This window comes from Bubalus kerabau, chromosome 8 (assembly GCF_029407905.1).
Source record: "Bubalus kerabau isolate K-KA32 ecotype Philippines breed swamp buffalo chromosome 8, PCC_UOA_SB_1v2, whole genome shotgun sequence".
NCBI lineage: Eukaryota > Metazoa > Chordata > Mammalia > Artiodactyla > Bovidae > Bubalus > Bubalus kerabau.
This window is the reverse complement of record NC_073631.1, coordinates 10,930,205-10,951,973: the sequence shown is the minus strand read 5'-3', so window position 1 is coordinate 10,951,973 and position 21,769 is coordinate 10,930,205. Positions and strand designations below refer to the sequence as shown.

Genomic DNA, 21,769 nt, shown 5'->3' with positions numbered 1-21,769 from the left:
ACAAACAAATAAGGCCTAATATTTATAGCTTTGTGATTTATAAAAGATGAACTTGTGGTTATTCACATACAGATTATTCTCAGTGCAATGATACATATTGGAATCATTGTCATACTGAAATTAGAAGACTTCTAGGGAAAATCTTGTTAATAAGCACCATCTATTTTGTCTCTGGGCAATGGACTAAACAATTTTAAGAGTTTCTTTCAAATTCCATAGTTTTTGATATAACAAAATAAGCAATTTTCACAACACTTGTAAGTAAGACAATAATTAATTATTCTTTAAAAACTAACCTAGACTTCAAAATACTATTTGTGTACCAAACATATGCTGAAAAAAACATAAGAAAAAATTTGTATTAATTTTAAACTCTAGTAAAATACATGATGTCAATGCTAAGAACTTCATCTTTCCATATAAAGTTACCCCTATTCTACTTCATTAATATCCAAGTTTTCTGTTCAATAAATGGATAAAAAAAAAACAAAAAAGCTTGTCAAAATGTTAATATAAATATAAAATAGCTCAAAAGAAAGTAGAAATAATGTAAGTCCACAGAAAAAGAAATTTTAATTTTGTACAACTGACAAGGTTTGGTAGTTTGTTATGTGAACATGATTCATTTTATTTTGTTTCCCTAATAAAAAAAGAAAACACACTGAGTGTTAAATAATAGTGATTATGATGGTAACAAGAAAGTAGCAAGCAAAAATTTAAATTATTTTATATTGTGGCAAAAAAAAAAAAGGTTCTAATTCATTTTTGGAAAACTCAAATTTGAATGTGACCACATTTGTGAAATGCAGTCTTCACTGACCCTTCCAGGTGTGAAGACATCATTCCTCTTCCTTCTCCAGTAACAGCTCCCCACAATGCCATCCAACATACTGAAATCTATCCATGTGCTAATTTCTCCTACTAATGGCATCTCCTTGCTACAGGAGCATCAGTAGCATGGAGCCAGCCCCAGCGCCTGATGGCAGAAGGTCCTACCCCTTTCAGTTCAGTTCAGTCGCTCAGTCATGTCCGACTCTTTGCAACCCCGTGAATCGCAGCACGCCAGGCTTCCCTATCCATCACCAACTCCCGGAGTTCACTCAGACTCACGTCCATCCAGTCAGTGATGCCATCCAGCCATCTCATTCTCTGTCGTCCCCTTCTCCTCCTGCTCCCAATCCCTCCCACCATCAGAGTCTTTTCCAATGAGTCAACTCCCTGCATGAGGTGGCCAAAGTATTGGAGTCTCAGCTTGAGCATCATTCCTTCCATAGAAATCCCAGGGCTGATCTCCTTTAGAATGGACTGGTTGGATTTCCTCACAGTCCAAGGGACTCTCAAGAGTCTTCTCCAACACCACAGTTCAAAAGCATCAATTCTTTGGTGCTCAGCCTTCTTCACAGTCCAACTCTCACATCCATACATGACCACAGGAAAAACCATAGCCTTGACTAGATGGACCTTTGTTGGCAAAGTAATGTCTCTGCTTTTGAATATGCTATCTAGGTTGGTCATAACTTTCCTTCCAAGGAGTAAGCGTCTTTTAATTTCATGGCTTCAGTCACCATCTGCAGTGATTTTGGAGCCCCAAAAAATAAAGTCTGACGCTGTTTCCACTGTTTCCCCATCTATTTCCTACCCCTTATTCAGAGTGAAATGATAAGAGTGTGAGAACCAATATCTTGGATAGTGATGTGTCTGGGGGAACAGTTTAATAATTTCTTAAAATGGAACCAGTTAGAATTTGTCTAGCAGGCTTTCCGGTTCGCACCGGAAAGCCCCAAAAAAAAAAAAAAAAAAAAAAGTTTCAGCTCCACAACTAAACTAAAATCAGACTTCTGAATTTTTTACCTACTCCTTAGAAATAAATACACAGGTTTTACATTATAAAACATCAATTAGTATTGAAACTACAGTAAGCTAAAATATTTCTGACATCTTTGTTATTAATAGAATAATTTCCCACTTACCTGTGTATCACATCTGTGTAAAAATAAAATGTATAAACAAATCCTTATAGCAACATTATCCCTAATAGCCAAAAGGTAAACAAAATACAAATGTGGATCAACTGATGAATGGATAAAATATGATATATCCACACCATGAAATACTCCTCAGTCATAAAAATGAATATGACACTGAGGTCTGCTATAGCACAGAAGGACCCTGTAGACTTTATTCTAAATGAAAGAAGCCAGAAACAAAAGGCCACGTATTGCAATGTTACGATCAGATCAGATCAGATCAGTCGCTCAGTCGTGTCCAACTCTTTGCAACCTCATGAATCGCAGCACGCCAGGCCTCCCTGTCCATCACCAACTCCTGGAGTTCACTCAGACTCACGTTATAATCCCGTTAATACAAATGTGTCCAGAGTAGGGAAACCCAAACACAGAGAAAGGAAAACAGTGACTGCTTAGGGCTGGGGGGCTGCAATAGGCAAAACATACAAGGTTTCTTTTTTTTTTTTAATTTTTAATTGGAGGATAATTGCTCTGCAACATTGTGCTGGTTTCTGCCATTCAACAAACAATGTGAATCAGTCCTAAGTTTACAAATATCCCTTCCCTCTTGAGCCTTCCTGTGTTATAGACAGCAACCCCCCCCCCTCGTTATCTGTTTTACACATGGTAATGTATGTTTCAACATTACTCTCTCAATTCATCCCATGAGGCTTTTTTTTGAGGTGATGCAATGTTCTAAGATTGAAAATGGTATTGTTTGCACAATTCTGTGAATATACTAAAAACCACTGAAAAACTTTAAATGGGTGAAGTTGTATGGTATGTGAATTATATCTCAATACAGCTATTACTAAAATATATATATATATATATATACACACACACACACACACACACACACGAATTTTCTACATTCCTATATTCTATATGCCTATACTCTTCTCTCCCAGCTTCACTCAGACTTCATCTCTTCCAGTTTCCCTTCTACACTAGGTCCAAGCAATTCCAAAAGTTGTATTTTCCCTCCATTTCACTTATCCACCAAGACAAACTACATCCAACGGTGAGTATAACTGACAAGCTATTCAATTTCCCAAGCTCTAGCAAATGGTTCCTGGACACCAAAGTGAACAGAATAATTTGCAGCTAGCTTAAACACATTTGTCTTTCTGGGTCATCCTCAGTTTTAGACAGCAAACTTGTAGTGAGTGCATGTCATGTGAATTTCACTTTTCTTTTGACATACTACTAGGAAATGTGCCAAAGGAACTTTCCATGTGTTAGGCAAGTTTCATAACTGCAATAGTGGGAAACTCATTAGAAACACTTCCACTGAGCCTCAGGAAAGACATGAAAGAACAGCCAGTGGTGCTAAACACCAAAGTCTGCTACAGGAGAGAGAGAGAAGGGCATCATCACCCTGTCTCCCCAGACTCCACCAGAGGCCCTCTATTCAGCCACCCCAGACACACACAAAATAAGAAAATACGGGCTTGCTATCTACACGAAACATCAAGACATGTCATCTTAATTATCACACAGATTTCCTCTTCGGACCCTATTCTATACAAAGGTTCTGAGAGTCAATTGTGTGCATAATCAGTCATGTCTGACTCTTTGTGACCCCATGGACTGTAGCCTGCCAGGCTCCTCTGTCCATGGGATTCTCCAGGCAAGAATACTGGAGTGGGTTGCCATTTCCTCCTCCAGGAGATCTTCCCAACCCAGGAATTGAACCCGGGTCTTCTGCATTGGTAGGTGGCTTCTTTACCACTGTGCCACCTGGGAAACCCCTGAGAGCCCAGCAGAAAGGAGCAAACATTAGCATCAACTTTTCTGAAGAAAAAAAATTCTAACTTTTCTTTATTTTGTCTGCTTACATCTTAATAGTTTTATGCTAATCTCTGATCATCTTTTTTGAAGCTGTAGTGGGTCTGTATAACCTTCTTATTATGCAAGTTGCAGAGGGGAGAAGATGGTTCAGTAAAGAAGATAAAAAAAAAAATCATCTCCCGAGAGAAAAAAGGAATATGAGACTTCTAATAATTGCCTGATGTCAGTTTTAGTATGCTGGGAATCCTGTGTGCTGGAAATAGGTGTGAAAAGAATCTGCGTAAGGACCACAGTTTCCCGCCTGATTTAACAGACAGGGGGAGCACCATCTGGATGAAAAGTGGCAGCTATCCAGCCATTCCAGTGGAGTCCGGATACCAATCTCAGAATGAAGAAAACACCCAGCTGGCAATCTGCTAAACAAAAGGCTCATCCCCATAAAATCCTGCCCTATTCTTTACTTTCTCCTCAAGAATTTTACTGCTAGTCTCACCAGCTTTTGTCCTTAAGAAAGTGATTTTTTTTTTCCTTCAGCAGAAGCCTCAATAAAAGATATGAAATAGAAGAAAGACTAAACTAAGAATAAAGAAACCAAGATTATGGTTACTTCCCTGCTGTGTGACTTTGGGTGCACTCTGCTGCTGCTGCTGTTGCTGCTAAGTCGCTTCAGTCGTGTCCAACTCTGTGCGACCCCATAGACAGCAGCCCACAAGGCGCCCCTGTCCCTGGGATTCTGCAGGCAAGAACACTGGAGTGGGTTGCCATTTCCTTCTCCAATGCAGGAAAGTGCAAAGTGAAAGTGAAGTCGCTCAGTCATGTCCGACTCTTAGCGACCCCATGGACTGCAGCCTACCAGGCTCCTCCGCCCGTGGGGTTTTCCAGGCAAGAGTACTGGAGTGGGGTGCCTCTGCCTTCTCCGGGGTACACTCTAGAGGGGCTATAATTTCTTTTCTCAGTGAAATGAAAGAGTTGGACTGAATGATCCTAAGTCTATAGGGTTAAAACAACACAAAGCACAATACTATACAGGGCCTTTATCTCAAAACTACACTAAATAGGACTTCCTTGGTAGTACAGTGGATAAGAATCCACCTGCCAATGCAGGAGAAACAGGTTCAGTCCCTGTGCCAGGAAGATTCCACACGCTGTGGAGCACCTAAGCCCGTGCGCCACAACCTCTGAAACCGTGCGCCTAGACCTGTGCTCTGCAACAGGAGACGCCGCGCGATGAGAGCCACGCTGCAGCCAGAGGAGCCCCACGTGCTGCCACCAGGGAGAGTCTGTGCACAGCAGCAAAACCGTGTAAGCAAAAGGGAAGCTTGCGTTTTTTTTTAATGCACTAAGTAAAATGTAGTAAGGCTCTCAAAACCTTAATGCCACTTCCCAAATTATGAATTTTCTAACAACCTGGTACTTCAGCCCCCAACTTCTCTCCATGGCCATTAGAAAGGTGCCAGGGTGTGGGCCATCTCACAGTCGCTGCCATACTACTGGCGGAGTGTAACAAAGTGTCCTTCTTCCACAACATAATGGAAATGATTTCTGTAAGCTGTGGTGGAAGAATGGGTTCTGTTGTTTGCAAAACAAGTTAGTGAACGCCAGTTCATTTCTCAACCCCAAATCAGTAATTATCTTTTTGAAGACTTTTTCCAGTTCCCTCCCCAGTAGTTGTGCTGTTCACCTGTTTTATTCAGGGGTCTGCTCATGCATTTGTCATACATTTATTTCTTTCTCTCTCTTGGTTTCCCTTCTAGGTTGTCAAGTCCAAAAAGGCACAAAGCATTTTCTACAGTCTGTGTCTTCAGCTTCCATCATTCTATCTGCGGCAGAACCACAAGTCTTTCAGCTGTGAATCTAAAAAGGAATATCTGTGTATCTCATGCATTCAGAAGGTCCAGAAATAGTTTAAACCTCAGGCAAAGCTGGGTCCTGCTGTTGAGTGGATAGTAAGAACCCATCTCTCAACTCACCTTTCCTCATATTGCTTGGTTTTTTATTGGAGGATAACTGCTTTACAATGTTGTGTTGGTTTCTGCCATACAACATGTTGGTTTTATTAACAGACAGATACCCCTTTCTGTGAAGAACTGGGGAGCCTCTTGATGAAACTGAAAGAGGAGAGTGAAAAAGCTGACTTAAAGCTTAACATTCAGAAAACTAAGATCATGGAATCCAGTCCCATCACTTCATGGCAAACAGATGAGGAAACAATGAAAACAGTAAGAGACTTTATTTTGGGGGGGCTCCAAAACCACTGCAGATGGCGACTGCAGCTAAGAAACTAAAAGATACTTGCTCCTTGGAAGAAAAGCTATGACCAACCTAGACAGCATGTTAAAAAGGAAAGACATTACCTTGCCAACAAAGGTCCATCTAGTCAAGGCTATGGTTTTTCCAGTAGTCATGTAGGAATTCGAGAGTTGGACTATAAAGAAAGCTGAGTGTTGAAGAATTAATGCTTTTTTTTTTTTTTGAATTGTATATTTTATTTTATTTTATTTTAATTAATTTTATTTTATTTTTAAACTTTACATAATTGTATTAGTTTTGCCAAATATCAAAATGAATCCGCCACAGGTATACATGTGTTCCCCATCCTGAACCCTCCTCCCTCCTCCCTCCCCATTCCATCCCTCTGGGTCGTCCCAGTGCACCAGCCCCAAGCATCCAGTATCGTGCATCGAACCTGGACTGGCAACTCGTTTCATACATGATATTTTACATGTTTCAATGCCATTCTCCCAAATCTTCCCACCCTCTCCCTCTCTCACAGAGTCCATAAGATTGTTCTATACATCAGTGTCTCTTTTGCTGTCTCGTACATAGGGTTATTGTTACCATCTTTCTAAATTCCATATATATGCATTAGTATACTGTATTGGTGTTTTTCTTTCTGGCTTACTTCATTCTGTATAATAGGCTTTTGAACTGTGGTGTTGGAGAAAACTCTTGAGAGTCCCTTGAACTTCAAAGACATCAAAGCACTCAATCCTGAAGGAAATCAGTCCTGAATATTCACTGGAAGGACGGATGCTGAAGCTGAAACTCCAATACTTTGGCCACCTGATGCGAGGAACTGACTCATTGGAAAAGATTCTGATGCTGGGAAAGATTTAAGGCAGGAGGAGAAGGGGACAACAGAGGATGAGATGGTTGGATAGCATCACCGACTCAATGGACATGAGTTTGACTAGACTACGGGAGTTGGTGATGGACAGGGAGGCCTGGCGTGCTGCAGTCCATGGGTCGCAAAGAGTCGGACATGACTAAGCAACTGAATGTAATGTACCCCTTTCTGACGTTAAGACAGCAGGACTTCCAGGCTACACCTGCTTACTTTCCCACTATTTCCACATACATCTCTCTTGATCCTTTTTGGTTCTGTGTACGTCTCTGAACCAATCACCATGGCTCCAGATGTTAAATTCTCATTGGCCAAGTCAGCACAATTTGCCCACTCCTTGAACAGGCGTATGTGCTGTAAGGTCAGCTTACAGACAGGGACTGTGGGAAGCCGACTCCACAAACCACGTGCCATTTCCAGAAAAATGGAGTAGTCAAGGAAGGCAAAGGGCTTCCCTGGTAGCTCAGTCAGTAAAGAATCTGCCTGCCATGTGGAAGACCTGGGTTCGATCCCTGGGCTGGGAAGATGACCTGGAGGATGGAATGGCAACCCTCTCCAGTGTTCTTGCCCGGAGAATTCCATGAACAGAGGAGCCTGGAGGGCTGCGGTCCACAGGGTCGCAAAGAGGCGAACATGACAGTGACCAAGCAAGGAAGGCAAGAACAAACAAACCAAACAGGAGGAAGACGAAAACACCAGATGTCTATTATAACGTGCTTGTTTGCTTAATTAAATGTAATCAAATTTGTAATGAAGACTTTGTCCTCTCATACTCCGATTACACTGCTCCCTAATACACAAAGAAATTCTAATAAATTGTGTCCTGATTTGCTAAGGATGGAAGAGTTGGGATGGGGTGTGGGGTCCACCAGGACATGCAGGCAGAAGGAAAACAACTGTCTTTCCAGGTCAACTTGAAGGCTAAAGCTAAAATTTGAATTTTAAGAGTGTGGCCCCTTCCTTATATCATACACAAAAAAAAATGAGCTTGAAATGTATCAAAGGCCTAAAATAAATACTAAAGTTATAAAACTCTCACACAAAAAATAGACATAAATCTATATGATCTTGGATTAGACAATGGTTTCTTAGGTACAACACCAAAACCAAAAGCAACAAAAAACAGGTAAATTGGACTTGATCAAAATTTGAAATTTTTTGTTATTCAAAGGATACCATCAAGAAAGTGAAAAGACAACCTGAAGAATGAGATTTACATACCTGCAAATAATACATCTGACAAGGCCCTGGTATTCAGAATATACAAAGAACTCTTGCAGTTCTATAGTAAAAAAACAAATTACCCACCTAAAAGCTAGGGGAGGGTTCGGTAAGTATTTCTCCAAAGAAGCAATATAAATGGACAATACACAAACGAAAAGATTCTTAATATTTGTCATTAGGGAAATATAATTATTATATATTATATCAGAGAAGGCAATGGCACCCCACTCCAGTACTCTTGCCTGGAAAATCCCATGGACAGGGGAGCCTGGTAGGCTGCAGTCCATGGGGTCACTAAGAGTCAGACACGACTGAGCGACTTCATTTTCACTTTTCACTTTCATGCATTGGAGAAGGAAATGGCAACCCACTCCAGTGTTCTTGCCTGGAGAATCCCAGGGACGAGGGAGCCTGGTGGGCTGCTGTCTATGGGGTCGCACAGAGTTGGACACGACTGAAGTGACTTAGCAGCATATATTATATATTTATAATTTATAAATCATATATTAGATATTTATAATATATAATTTATATAGATTTATATTTATATAAATTATATTTAAAATTGATTACGTAAATCAAAATCTCAATGAGATACCACGTCACACCCACTAAGATGGCTAAATCTCACAGACAGACAATAAGTAACAGGTAAAGGTGAGGATGTGGAGCAATCAGAATTCTCAAAAGTTGACGATGGGAATGGAAAACGTTGCCATTGCTTTGAAAACAGTTTGGCAATTCCTCAAAAAGTTATATATAGAGTAACATATGACCTACCCATTCCACTCTTAGGGATATACACACAAGAAATGTAAACATATGTCAACACAAAAATGTGCATGAATGTTCATAATGATGTGTTTCAAATAGACAAAACGTGGAAACATCCCAAATGTCCACCAACATTTGGTGAATAGGTAAACAAAATGTAACATATCCATACCATGGGACATAACTCAGACATAGAAAGGAATAACGTACCAATTCATGCTAAAATATGAATGGACTTTGAAAACATTAAGCTAATAGAAAGAAGCCAGTCAGAAAAGACCTGATACGGCCCAGAATAGGCAAAATCTAGAGACAGGAATTAGATTAATGGAGGGAGGAGAAAATGGGGAGTGATTGCCGAGTGTGGGTTTCTTTGGGTGCTGATAAAAAGATGCTGAAAATAGGAGTGATGGTTGCATATGTTTTTTAATATCCTACAAACCACTGAATTTTCTATTTAAAGACTAACTTTTATGTTACGTGAACTATATCTCAATATTTTTCAAAGTTAGAACATGAACTGGGTAACAGACATTCCCAAGAAATAACCATAATTTTGATAAGTGCAACAATATTATTGCAAGTAATATAAGCAATGTCCACTTTAGAGAAGACACACTGAAAGAGTAAAAGAATGAAATGATATGATGTCTTGGATATGCCTTAAAACAGTTCAGCAAAAAAGGAGGATAGACAATAAAGAAAAAATGAAGCAAAATTTTAATAACTGTTAAATCTTGGTAATAAGCATATGTGGGTTCAACATACTCTCCTCTCTACTTCCGTGTATGTTTGAAATTTTTCAAATAAAACATTATTAAGAGATTGTGATACAAATTTGTATTTCTTGTGGTTGGACTGTGTGACTATCAGGGAAGCCATGGCTTTAATAAGGAGTCTGTACTAAAAATGATGCAAATATTGAAATACTGAAATGCAGTTGTGAAGTCCATTCAAAGAAATGGACAAAATCTATTTGGTCTCTGCATCATTCCAGAGACATTCTTTTCTAAAATATTTCCTCATATTAAGCAAAACCACATTTTAAGGCAAGATTGCCCCCAAACTATGTTGCCAAATCAGCCTTCCCTCAAGACTTTAATAAATGTTCTCAAAGAACAGTGTTCCATTGTCAAATAAGTTTGAGAAACACTGACTCAAACAATATTGTGACTTGTAGCTATGCTCGCAAGCACAAGGTGAGCCATTCAAAAGGACCTACTATATGCCTCATTTGGGAAGCTCACGTCAACCCACTGATTCATGTGTGTGTTAGTGGCTCAGTCGTGTCTGACTCTGTGCCACCCCATGGACTGTGGCCTGCCAAGCTCCTCTGTCCATGGAATTCTCCAGGCAAGAATACTGAAGTGGATTGCCATCCCATTCTCCAAGGGATATTCCTGACCCAGGGATCGAATCCATGTCTCCTACATTGCAGGCAGATTCTTTACCATCTGAGCCACTGGGGAAGCCTTCCATTTATTTATTCAGCTTATCTTGCAACCCTGGCAGAGAGTCAGGGTTCTTCTTCAGCTTGATGTAAATACAATTTTCTCTGTTTTCTTAAGCTCTGACTTGAACCAGAGTTTATGAAATGCTGGGTTAGAGATAAGAAAGTATTTGCTTAAGAAAAGATACTTAAGCTGAGTCTGGAAACCACAGAAGCTAATCAGGCAACATTATATTCAAGACAAAGGGAATAACAAGTGCAGGGATGCAAAAGCAAGAAGCATTTGTGAACTGAGATTAGTACCCTATTCTGGGAAGCAGGAATACATGAGGGAAGGGGGCTGGCAGAAGATGAGGCCAAAGGGGCAGGCAGGGGCCAGGTCAGGAAGGACTCTGCTAGGCTGGTATGGTTAACGTGTAAGCAGTGGAAAGTCGCTGAATGACTAGATAGGAAGGATGTGGTCAAACCTCCAATTCTTTTTGGTGTCCCCAGATACAGATGCATTTACCCTGAAGCGGTGATTTGCTCTGGTTAAGTCATGTATCTATATGAAAACTGATTTGCAGGCTTCCCCTGAGGCTCAATGGTAAGAATCTACCTGCCTATGCAGGAGACACAGGCTCGATCTCGGTCCAGGAAAATCCCACACTCCGTGGAGCAACTAAGCCCATGCATCACAACTACTGAGCCCGTGCTCTAGAGCCCGAGAGCCACAATTACTGAGCCCATGTGCCGCGACTACTGAAGCACACGCAACCTAGGGCCCGTGCTCCGCAACAAGAAAAGCCACAGCAACGGGAAGTCCACACATCGCAACAAAGAACAGCCCCCAGTCTCTGCAACTAGAGAAAGCCTGCAGAGCAACCAAGACCTAGCACAGCCAAACATAAATAAATAAAATTTAAAACAAAAACAAAAGAGGTGATTTGCCAAATGAAGCAATTCCCCAGTCCACATTGACAATTACTCAAACTTCAGCATAGGCTCAATCCACTTAGGTCTTCTTTCCAACTCATCCTACCACTGGCTGCAAATGCAAAAAATTTTAAATGTGTTATTCCCCTGTACTGCACGCATGGAACATACCTCTCTAAAATTCTCTCGCTGTCTCTCATTCTTTCTCTCTGATGCTTGGATTTCTAGAAAGAAGAGAAAGCTTCCAGGATATGCTGCCACTTGAAAGAATTTCCCTTCATTACTTAAAAGCTATCCTCGCCAGTCGTTTCCCGTGTTGTACTTTCAATTATTGATCCTGACTGCAGCTGAGGTTAAAGACGGTCCCCTTACTGTGTGGCTGGGGATTTGCTTTTTCACTGGTTTGTCTACCATCCATTGAGCTCTTAAAATAAATAAATGATAATAATTAGTTAAGAGCATTTAACCATCTAGTGATTTAACATAAAGTCTGGATTTCTTGAGTTCCTTGATATTTTTATAGAGCTGGCAATACTGAGCTTGAATTTTTGCAGGGATATAATCAGCCAGAGATAAAAAAATAACAGCACCCCTTAAATGAGCCTTCCAAATACAAAAAGCACCCCAACCACCCTGCACTTTGCACATTCACATTCATCAAGTGTGGGCTGTGCTGCCTGGTTGTATTTTTATTAAATAGGTTTAAACTGACCTGGAGAAGGGAATGGCTACCCACTCCAATATTGCCTGGAGAACGCCATGGACAGGGGAGCCTTAAGGGCTACAGTCCACAGCGTCACAAAGAGTCGGACACAACTGAGCAACTAACACTTTCACTTCACTTTTCATACTGACTTAAATTTCATCCAAAAAAATTTAAGCAGCTTATCAAATTAAATACATAACACAGGATCATTAACAATAAAAACAATACCCACCAATTAAACGGAACAAGCAAATAGAGTTTCCAGGCATCTGGGGGATATAATTACACAAAATGCAGCAAGTAATTACTGCAGTTGAATCTTGACGTTGTCTAAGTAAAACATGACTTCAGATTCTTTTTCCACAAGTAAAAAATTTTAGGATTCCAAGGTAAGGCTGAGCTGATCAACTGAGATTTAGCAGAATCCCAAACACCTCCACCCAGAGTAGAATTCCTTCAACTAGCTTTATTTTATTCATTATTTTTTAAAATATTTCTTTTTATTTATTTGGCTGCACGTGAGATCTCAGCTGTGAGATCTCAGCTGTGGAATGTGGAATCTAGTTCCTTGACCAGGGATCAAACCCAGGTCCCTGCAGTGGGAGTAAGGAATCTTAGCCACTGGACCACCAGGGAAGTCCCCCTTCAACTAGCTTTAATCTTCAGATCTTTACAATTTATCTCAACCCAGAGCAGACTCAATATTTCTGTGATCTCGCGGTGGGCTATCCATCTGAACCCTGTAGATAATGTCTAATAGCACATAAAGGCCATAAATCATTTCTGATCAATAAACCTTATCAAAGGTATGAAGCTCTGTTGACTTTTCCTTTAGTTAACTCAGTCTTAATAGTCACTCCTTCATACCTCTTTCAAAAAAGTGAAAGAAAACTTTTTACACTGGATGTGTACATAGCTTTCAAAATATCATCAAGCTATGAAGAAACAAAGGGAACGAGGAGAAATTACTTGCTCACGCTTTAGCCAGGAGAGTGGCTGTGACGCTTTAGCCAAGAGAGTGACTGGCTGTTCAGCATTATACCTATCAGATAAATCCAGCACAGAGTAAAGGCACCAGAAATCTCACCTCAATGTGGGGTTACCCATTTTCTGATGGAAACGGAAAAGTCACCTGGTCTCTCCCGGTTGTCTTGTGTTTTATGGTGGTGACTTGGTCGCTAAGGAGTCCAGCCCTTGGCAACACCATGGACTGTAGCCCGCCAGGCTCCTCGGTCCATGGAATTTCCCGGGCTTGTATTTCAGAGAAAGTTGCTTTTTCCTTTCCATTATCTGCTTCACATTGAAGTTCAAACACTCTGCTCCAAGGAGTTAAATTTGTTGTGGATGTCAGCTGGCCACAGGATAATGTCTAAGATCCTTCAGCTTCCATGCCACATAAAGTTTAGAGGTAATTTATAAAAGTCCTTGTACAAGTATAAACAATCCTGGCGGTAGTGGGAGGGGGATATATTTGTCTTGACCTATTTTCATAGTTCATCACATCTTGAACGTTTTTAAAAAATATTCATTAGTTTCAGTACTATTAATAGTACAATTTAGCAACTTCTGCTGACTTTAATTCTTCCTTACCCATTACTTCATTTGAAGGCTATTTTTTTTTCCCTACTTTCCACTACATTGTAAATTCCTCAAAGTCTAAAACAACTTTGCGTCATTAACTATTATATTCCTAGAATCTAAAATAGCACCTGCCATAGAATGCATAATACATATTGGATGAATGAATGATCCTTAAATACTATTAACAACAATATAATTTTAAGCAACACTCAGGGAAGATGCATTTAGAAAGTTTTCAAGCAAAATGTGGGAAGTAAAAAGCAAAAATGTGTTACAATAAAAAGTATTAGAAAATACTATATTTAAAAGCGCTCCAGATTGAGAATGTAAATACTTTCTCCACTGGTTTCAGACTCTATAACTGTAAAAACTCAATACTTTTTTAGAAAGCAATTTCTATTCTGCAGAGAAAAGGTACTATAAAATGCGTGCATTACCAAAGATCTCCAGAACCAGGAAAGCAATGGAAATTCATTTTTGTTTTATTAAAGGTGACTAAAGCTTGCAATAAATTTTTAGAGAGACATTCTGAATAGAAGACAATGGCCAAAAATCTTATGCAGAAACTTTGCTCATAACAAGTCAATGTCTGGGAATATCTCTAGTGTTTTTTTTTTTAACATTAGAACAACAGAAACAAAGGAACAATGGCTTCTGGAGATGAGAAGCAGAAGGTCCTCATCTAACACAGAGATACTGAGATTAAAAAGAGTGGCTGAAGAGGGCAGGCCCCCAACATGCTGTCAGGAGAAGAGCCACTCCTTAGTCACTTGGATGGACTGTTCCATCAACACCAACATTTCCTTCCTGAGCACCTTTCACACACTCGGTACCAAGGTGAGGGTAATCCAAAATAAGTACAAATCTTTTTTTTTTTAATTGGAAGAGAATTCCTTTACAATGTTGTGTTGGTTTCTACTGCACAACAATGTGAATCAGTCACGAGGACTGCTCCCTCTTGAGTCTCCCCACCCCGTCCCACGCCTCTAGGTCATCACAGGGCACGAGGCTGGCTCCGTGTTACACACCAGCTTCTCACTAGCTATCGGTTTTGCACATGATAACGTATGCACGTCAGTGCTACTCTCTCAATGTGTCCCCACCTCTCCTTCCCCTTCTTTGTCTAGAAGTGCATTACCTATATCTGCAACTCTATTCCTGCCCCTCAAATAGGCTCATCGTACCTTTTTTCTAGATTCCATATATATGCATTTATACGTTTTTCTCTTTTCTTTTTCTTGACTGTATTTATTTACTGGCTGCGCTGGATCTTCCTTGCTGTGCAGGCCTTTCCCCAGTTATGGAGAGCAGGGGCTCCTCTCTATTTGAGGTGCACAGGCTTCTCACTGCGGTGGCGTCTCCTGTTGCAGAGCACAAGCTCTAAAGCACCTGGGCTTCAGCAGCTGCAGCACGAGGGCTCTCCAGCAAAGGCTCAACAGTGGCTTAGTTGCTCCTCGGCATGTGGGATCTTCCTGGACCAGGTATTGAACCTGTGTCTCTTGCACTGGCAGGCAGGTTCTTTATCACTGAGCCACCAGGGAAGCTCTACTTTCTCTTTTCTTAAAGCTCTTTCTCAGAGAGAGAAAGCAGATACATGACAAATGATGTTAAATAATTCAAGATAATACACATGAAGTGAAAGAAAGTCGGGCAGGTGTGTCATAGTTTATACAAAGAGAGATCTATGAATGTTGGAGAATGTTGGGGGAAGGGGGACTCACAGAAGAAACAGAACTCCACCTAAGAGTGTGCGTGTGTGCATGTGTGCATGTGTGCGTGTGTGTGTGTGTGTGTGTGTGCATGTCTGTGTGTGTGTAGACATTGCACTCAGTGCAAAGGGAACAAAAAGCACGTGCCACCTGTGTGCTAAGGCTAGTTGCACATGCATTTCCTCTAACCATCATAACCTCATGAGCATATAGCCCCTTAGTACAGAAGCAAACCAAGCCAGTGGCATGAGATGAATCCATTTGCATGGCTAGCAAGTCAAGAAGCCCAGACTGAAATTTATGGTTACCTGATGCCAAAGTTTCTCCCCTCCTCAACCTCATATTACAAACAAAGTCTCAAGATGACTGTGTAAGCTTTTCTGCAGATACTTTCGCTCACATGCGAGTTTTAAAAAATTAAAAGGAAACTTTCAACACATAATCCTATCAGCTCATGGTCGTATAGCACCTACTCTATGCCAAACACTGTCGGAATTACAAGTATTCACACACAACATCCTTGCATCTCTACTAGTAGGAAAGGAAACTGAAGCTCACAGAGGTAAACGAACTGTCCAAGGTCACTCTTCCAGTAAGTGACATGGCCTTTATAACCATATTCCACACCATTCCAATAAAGTGTTCAAATGAGCATCACCTCAATTACACAGAGAGGCTCTCTGAATAACCCTCACAGGTCTCTGGCTTCTCCAGGGCCCCAGAGTCAGGGAGAACTGAGCAGGACGTGGGTCTCCCTGGCACAGTGCGGTCTGGGCGCTAGCTCAGACTCTGTCACCACCCGTCAGTTCTGCCACTTTGGGACTCAGCTCTGACACCTGTAAAAGGAAGAGTTTGTGACAGGGCTTACCCTGGTGGCTCAGTGGTTAAGAGTCTGCCTTGCAGCACAAGGGATACCAGCTCGATCCCTGGTCCGAGAAGATCCCGCATGCTGCAGAGCAACTAAGCCCATGGGCCGCAACTACTGAAGCCTGCCGCCAAGCGTCTGTGCCCCGCGACAAGAGAGGCCACCAAAACGAAGAGGAGCCCCCACTCTACGCAATTGGAGAAAGCCCACACACCGCGACAAAGACCCGGGACAGCCAAAAGTAAACTAATTAATTAATTTTTTTAAAAAGAGCTTGTGATAAATGATACCAGAACTTCTAAACTTGTTTGTTGTTTAAATCAATCAGACTTGCTTAACACCCACACTCCTAACTGCCGAACACGTGGAGGGGAAAGAAAGGAAGGAAAGAAGGAAGGAAAAAGGAAAGAAATCTGGGCAGTGATCTGCTTGGTTGGTGTGCGTGTGTGCGGGCGTGCGGAGGGGGGTGTGTGTGTGCTCACTCAGTTGCGTTAGTCCTGTCCGACTCTTTGTGACCCCAACAAAGACTAGCCCGCCAGGCTCCTCTGTCCATGAGATTTCCCAGGCAAGAACACTGGAGTGTGTTGCCATTTCCTTCTCCAGGGGATCTTCCTGACCCAGGGATGGAAGCTGCGTCTCCTGCTTTGGCAGGCGGATTCTTTACCACTGAATTAGTTGATGAATAAATATAAATTCATTATAACCTCTACAAGCAAAATGTATTATCCTGGTTCCAATCACCCCAAAGTTATTTTTCACTTTTCTAAGTTCTCTAAATTAGAATCACAAGCTGAAAGTATTCCCTGTAGTACCTAGAAAACTGGTTAAAATAAAGAGAACACAAACTTTTTGTCCCAGTTCAAGTGACCTCATAGAGATCAGTGCCAACATTTCCTTCTCCTTTGTTGAAACACAATTTTGTTTTTCTTTCCTGGAAGTGTTCTAAGCCTCTTGCCAGACACAGCTCTAGCAAATAGCAGATTTAATCCTGGTGTAACGCAGGAGAGGGCTTTGCAGACTCCTAGGGCAGCTGCTGGAGGTCCTCGAGACCCCGCCTGGAGCAGCTGGAGGCATGGCCCGCCCTGCTGCAGGAGACCAGCAACCTCTTACACACACCATCAATACATTTACAACCCCACAGACCTTCCAGAAGGATCAATCCCAGCAACAGCAGCTGTAGGAACACAAATCAGGCTCAGAAGTGAAGAATGCTTAGTGAAGTTCGTAGCACACATGGGTTCGCATTCCTTTAAACCAGTCACCAAATGATTAAAGAGTGGTAAGACCTGTCCTAATAACCTGGGTAACAACAGTGAGAGTTTGGATTAACATCAAACCAGACAGGGGAGGCAAGTGGGTTATCTAAGTATTTAGAGTTCAACACCCAACCAGTTGAAGGTCCAATTTCATCCATAAGACCAGGATACATTCCAAAGGACTTGTAACAACAGGTTCCGAGAACAAAAGTAAGAGTCAAATTCGGGACAAGGACTGCCCTTAGCAGCTGTGCAGTTTGCGTCCCTCACAACTTCAGGGCGCACACTGTACATAAACTAGCTAATAAATATTGTCCCCTGGTATTGTGTACCCCAGTGGTCTGGCTCAGCACACTTCTAAAATGGCAACAAAGCCAGAAAGAGAGCAGCAGCAGCCACGAGCTTTGGTCAACAGAAATTTTGCAAAGTACACTGGTTCTTGCTTTTTTTTACCTTTTATTTTGTACTGGGGTAGAGCCAATTAACAAACAATGAGGTCACAGTTTCAGGTGAACAGTGAATGGACTCAGCCCCACATACACATGCATCCATTCTCCCCAACTCCCCTCCCACCCAGGCTGCCCCATAACATCCAGCAGACTTCCTGCACTACATAGCGGGATACTGTTGGCTCTCCATTTTAAACACAGGCGATGGCACCCCACTCCAGTACTCTTGCCTGGAAAGTCCCATGGATGGAGGAGCCTGGTGGGCTGCAGTCCATGAGGTCGTGAAGAGTCGGACACGACTGAGCAACTTCACTTTCACTTTTCACTTTTGTGCATTGGAGAAGGAAAAGGCAACCCACTCCAGTGTTCTTGCCTGGAGAATCCCAGGGACGGGGGAGCCTGATGGGCCGCTGTCTATGGGGTCGCACAGAGTCGGACACGACTGAAGCGACTTAGCAGCAGCAGCAGTGCAAAGTATACTGCTTCTTAACTTCACCTTAAGCAGACAGACCTCAGCGGGCAAATCTTAGCCCTTTTCACAGGATTCCTATGCAGACATAGGACTTACTTGACCTGTGTCTCCACATTCTACCATGAAAGGTTTCAGAATCCTTGGGAAATGACCCAAGGACAACGTCTGTTCCGTCTCCACGTGCCAGCTAATGAGGCTGAAGTCGCCTCATGCAGTAGCTGCGCTCCATGGTTTTCCCAGTTTCTCCTTCCTCAGACTCGGGAGCCACTCCTTTGCCGCTGAACTGTAACCAAACCTTCAAGAAATAGGAGCATCTCCTCCTACTTGGTACATTCACCAGAGATGTCAGGGTGAAGTTAGTGTGCATTTCCCCAGTGGGCCAGATAGTCCAATCTTAGGAAATCCATCCAACTAGGAGAAAGTCATCAGAACTTACAGAATAGTCTAAACCACAGGGCATGGTATAAGAAAATTTATTATTTTTATGTTATCTGAAAAGGTTCAAGCTAGGTTTTGGAATGTCCCCTGAATTGACGCTAGTTGTTAAATCGCAACAAAGAAAGCCCGCACCTGGCTCTTCTGTGTTGTATTGAAGGCGTATATATATATATTCTCTATCAATATGCGCTATTTTACCTGCTAGTCCGTAAGACCTCTGACCCCAGAAATTTTCTCATATCTCTTCACTGCACTTAGCACAGTGCTAGGAACACATTAATAACAGTCAACATGTGGGGCTTCCCTGGTGGCCCAGTGGTTAAGAGTCCACTTTGCAATGCAGGGGACACCAGTTCAATCCCTGATCCTGGAAGACCCCACATGCAGCAGAGCAACTAAGCCCATGTGCCACAACTACTGAGCCTGCGCTTAGAACCCAGAAGCCGCGATTACTGAGCCGGCAAACCTCGAGCCCACGTTCTGCAATGAGAGAAACCACTCAATGAGGAGCCCACGCACCGCAACTAGACAGTCGCCCCCCACTCACCACAACTAGAGAAAAGCTCACACAGCAATGAAGACCCAGCACAGTCAAAAATAAATGAAATTTCAAAAAATAAAATGAGTGTGTGCATGCATGCTAAGTCACTTCAGTTGTGTCTGATGTGTTGTGACCCTATGGTCCGCAGTCCACCAGGCTCCTCTGTCCATGGGATTCTCCAGGCAAGAACACTGGAGTGGGCTGCCATTCCTTCCAGGGGATGTTCCTGACCCAGGAATCAAACCTGAGTCTCCTGCACTGGCGGGCAGATTTTTTTGCCACTGGCACCACCTAGGAAGCCCTAATGAGTACGTATTGGACACCAAATATGGATCTAACTATTTAACATTCAATCCTCACAGCAATGCTATAAGGTAGGCAAAACTGTTATTCCCATCTTACAGAAGAAACTGAGGCACAGAGAGGTTAACTAACTCACCCAAGCCACAGAGCTAGTATATAGTACAGCATGTCTGAATCCAGAAAGTCTGATGTCTGCATCTATGGTCTTAGCCATCACACTATTCTTTCTCCACATTCTGCAGACTCAGCACACGCTGCTGGAATGTTAACGTGTAGGTCCTTCATTACCGAGTGGTCCAAACCATTCTCTTCTCTCCTTTAAACCATTACATTCTAATGAATCAAACATTCACTTTATGTCATTGAGGCCACTAGTTTCTTGGAAAATTCTATCTAAAATTCAATCCTTACACAATATTTCCTCAAAATTCCTTAACTGGAGTTCAAATTAATACATAAGGTACACTTTTACTATAGGGGCTTCCCCAGTGGCTTAGTAGTAAAGAATCTGCCTGCAATGCAGGAGCCGCAGGAGACATGAGTTCAATTCCTGGGTCAGGAAGATCCCCTGGAAAAGGAAGGGCAATTCAGTCCAGTATTCTTGCCTGGAGAGTGCCCATGGACAGAAGAGTCTCACAGGCTACAGTCCACAGGGTTGCAAAGAGTCAAACTCAACTGAAGCGACTTAGCACACATGCACACTCTTACTGTAAAGAATCAATTCAAGGTCCCTGATAACATACATATATATTACATTCTGGTGAGTGATGCTGATAATGAGGAGGCTATGTGTGGATAGGGAAGGGTATATTTGGGAAATCTCTGTAGCTCTCAATTTTACTGTAAATCTAAAACTCCTCTAAAAAAACTAAAATATTTGGGGGGAAAAGAGTCTATCCAAAGATCTATATCCACATGTAGTCCCCAGCTCCAGGGTTCCAACCCCTTCAAGCCTCCTAGACTGCTGAGCTCTTTCTGAACTAATGAACTCTCCACAGCCTTCTGAATCATTCTTGGAGCCTCTCCTCGTTTCTGTTTTATATCATTATTCCCATAAGCTCCTTGAAGACAGGAACAACATGCCACTGTTATGGTTTCCTCAGCACCCAGGATAGAAAATATATAGTAGAAAATATTGGGATGAAACACAGGAAATCAAAGCAATATCACAAATAAATGTGGAGATTCTTATCCCAGGACATTAAAAAAAACAAAACAAAAACTAACTGTACCATAATGGAGGGCAATATTTTTGCAGAAAGTACATCATAAGATCATTTCTGGCAACATTCAGAGTTAAACTATGTGTATTTTTAAAGAGTAGTTTAAGGCTTCTGTCATCTCAGCAAGAAATGTCTATTTATTGAGCCAAAAAAAAAGTTATGCTGCTTTAAAATTCTGCTGTTTCTTGCAGACAGATCAGTAGGGAGGCATGTAGTCCAACCCTTTAGGGTCTGAACATAATAATGCCTAGAAAATGCTATAAACCAACAGAGATTATTGTACTGCTTTGGGTTCATAAACTTTCCTCCCAGATACCATTAATGCTCAAAAGTGCAGATTCTTACTTCAACTGCTATTCTACCAACAATCTGTAGACTTCAGTTGTCCACATGACATTAAGACTACAACTTACATAAATACCAGCCTATATATGTATACTATATATTTTCAAACATGAAAAAAGAGATAAGAAGGAAGACTGTCATGAATTTTTATAAGACTTAAAATTTTCTGACAGGTACACCCTGGTCTATTTATTTATGGCTACACTGGGTTTCCATTGCTGTGTGGGGGCTCTCTCTAGCTTCGGGAGTAGGGGCTCTTTCCAGCTGTGGTGAACAGGCTCCTCACTGTGCTGGCTTCTCGTGCTGGGGAGCACAGGCTCGCGGGCTCTCAGGAGCTGTGGCTCTCAGCTCCAGGGCACAGGCTCAGTTGCTCCAACGTATATGGAATCTTTCCAGACCAGGGATCAAACCCATGTCCCCTGCACTGTCAGGTGGATTCTTACCCACTATGCCACCAACGAAGTCCTTGTCATGCATTTTTTAAAATTTCAATGGCATGTGCAGAAATCTGAAAATAAGTATTGATTATTTTTATAAATTTTTTACCGGGTACTAAAGGAGAGTATCAGATACACTATTGCTGTTGTCTTGAAT

General features: G+C 41.8%; 1 protein-coding gene and 1 non-coding gene across 5 annotated transcripts in view; one reads left to right on the top strand and one right to left on the bottom strand.

Moving 5' to 3' along the window:
- CDK14 (cyclin dependent kinase 14) overlaps positions 1 to 21,769 on the bottom strand; it is a 666,835-nt gene that overhangs the window by 587,807 nt on the left and 57,259 nt on the right. The gene's annotated exons all lie outside the window — the stretch shown is intronic.
- On the top strand, positions 1,726 to 1,783 carry LOC129659729 (U7 small nuclear RNA). Its single transcript, XR_008718204.1, has one exon. It is a non-coding gene; the product is annotated as a U7 small nuclear RNA (small nuclear RNA).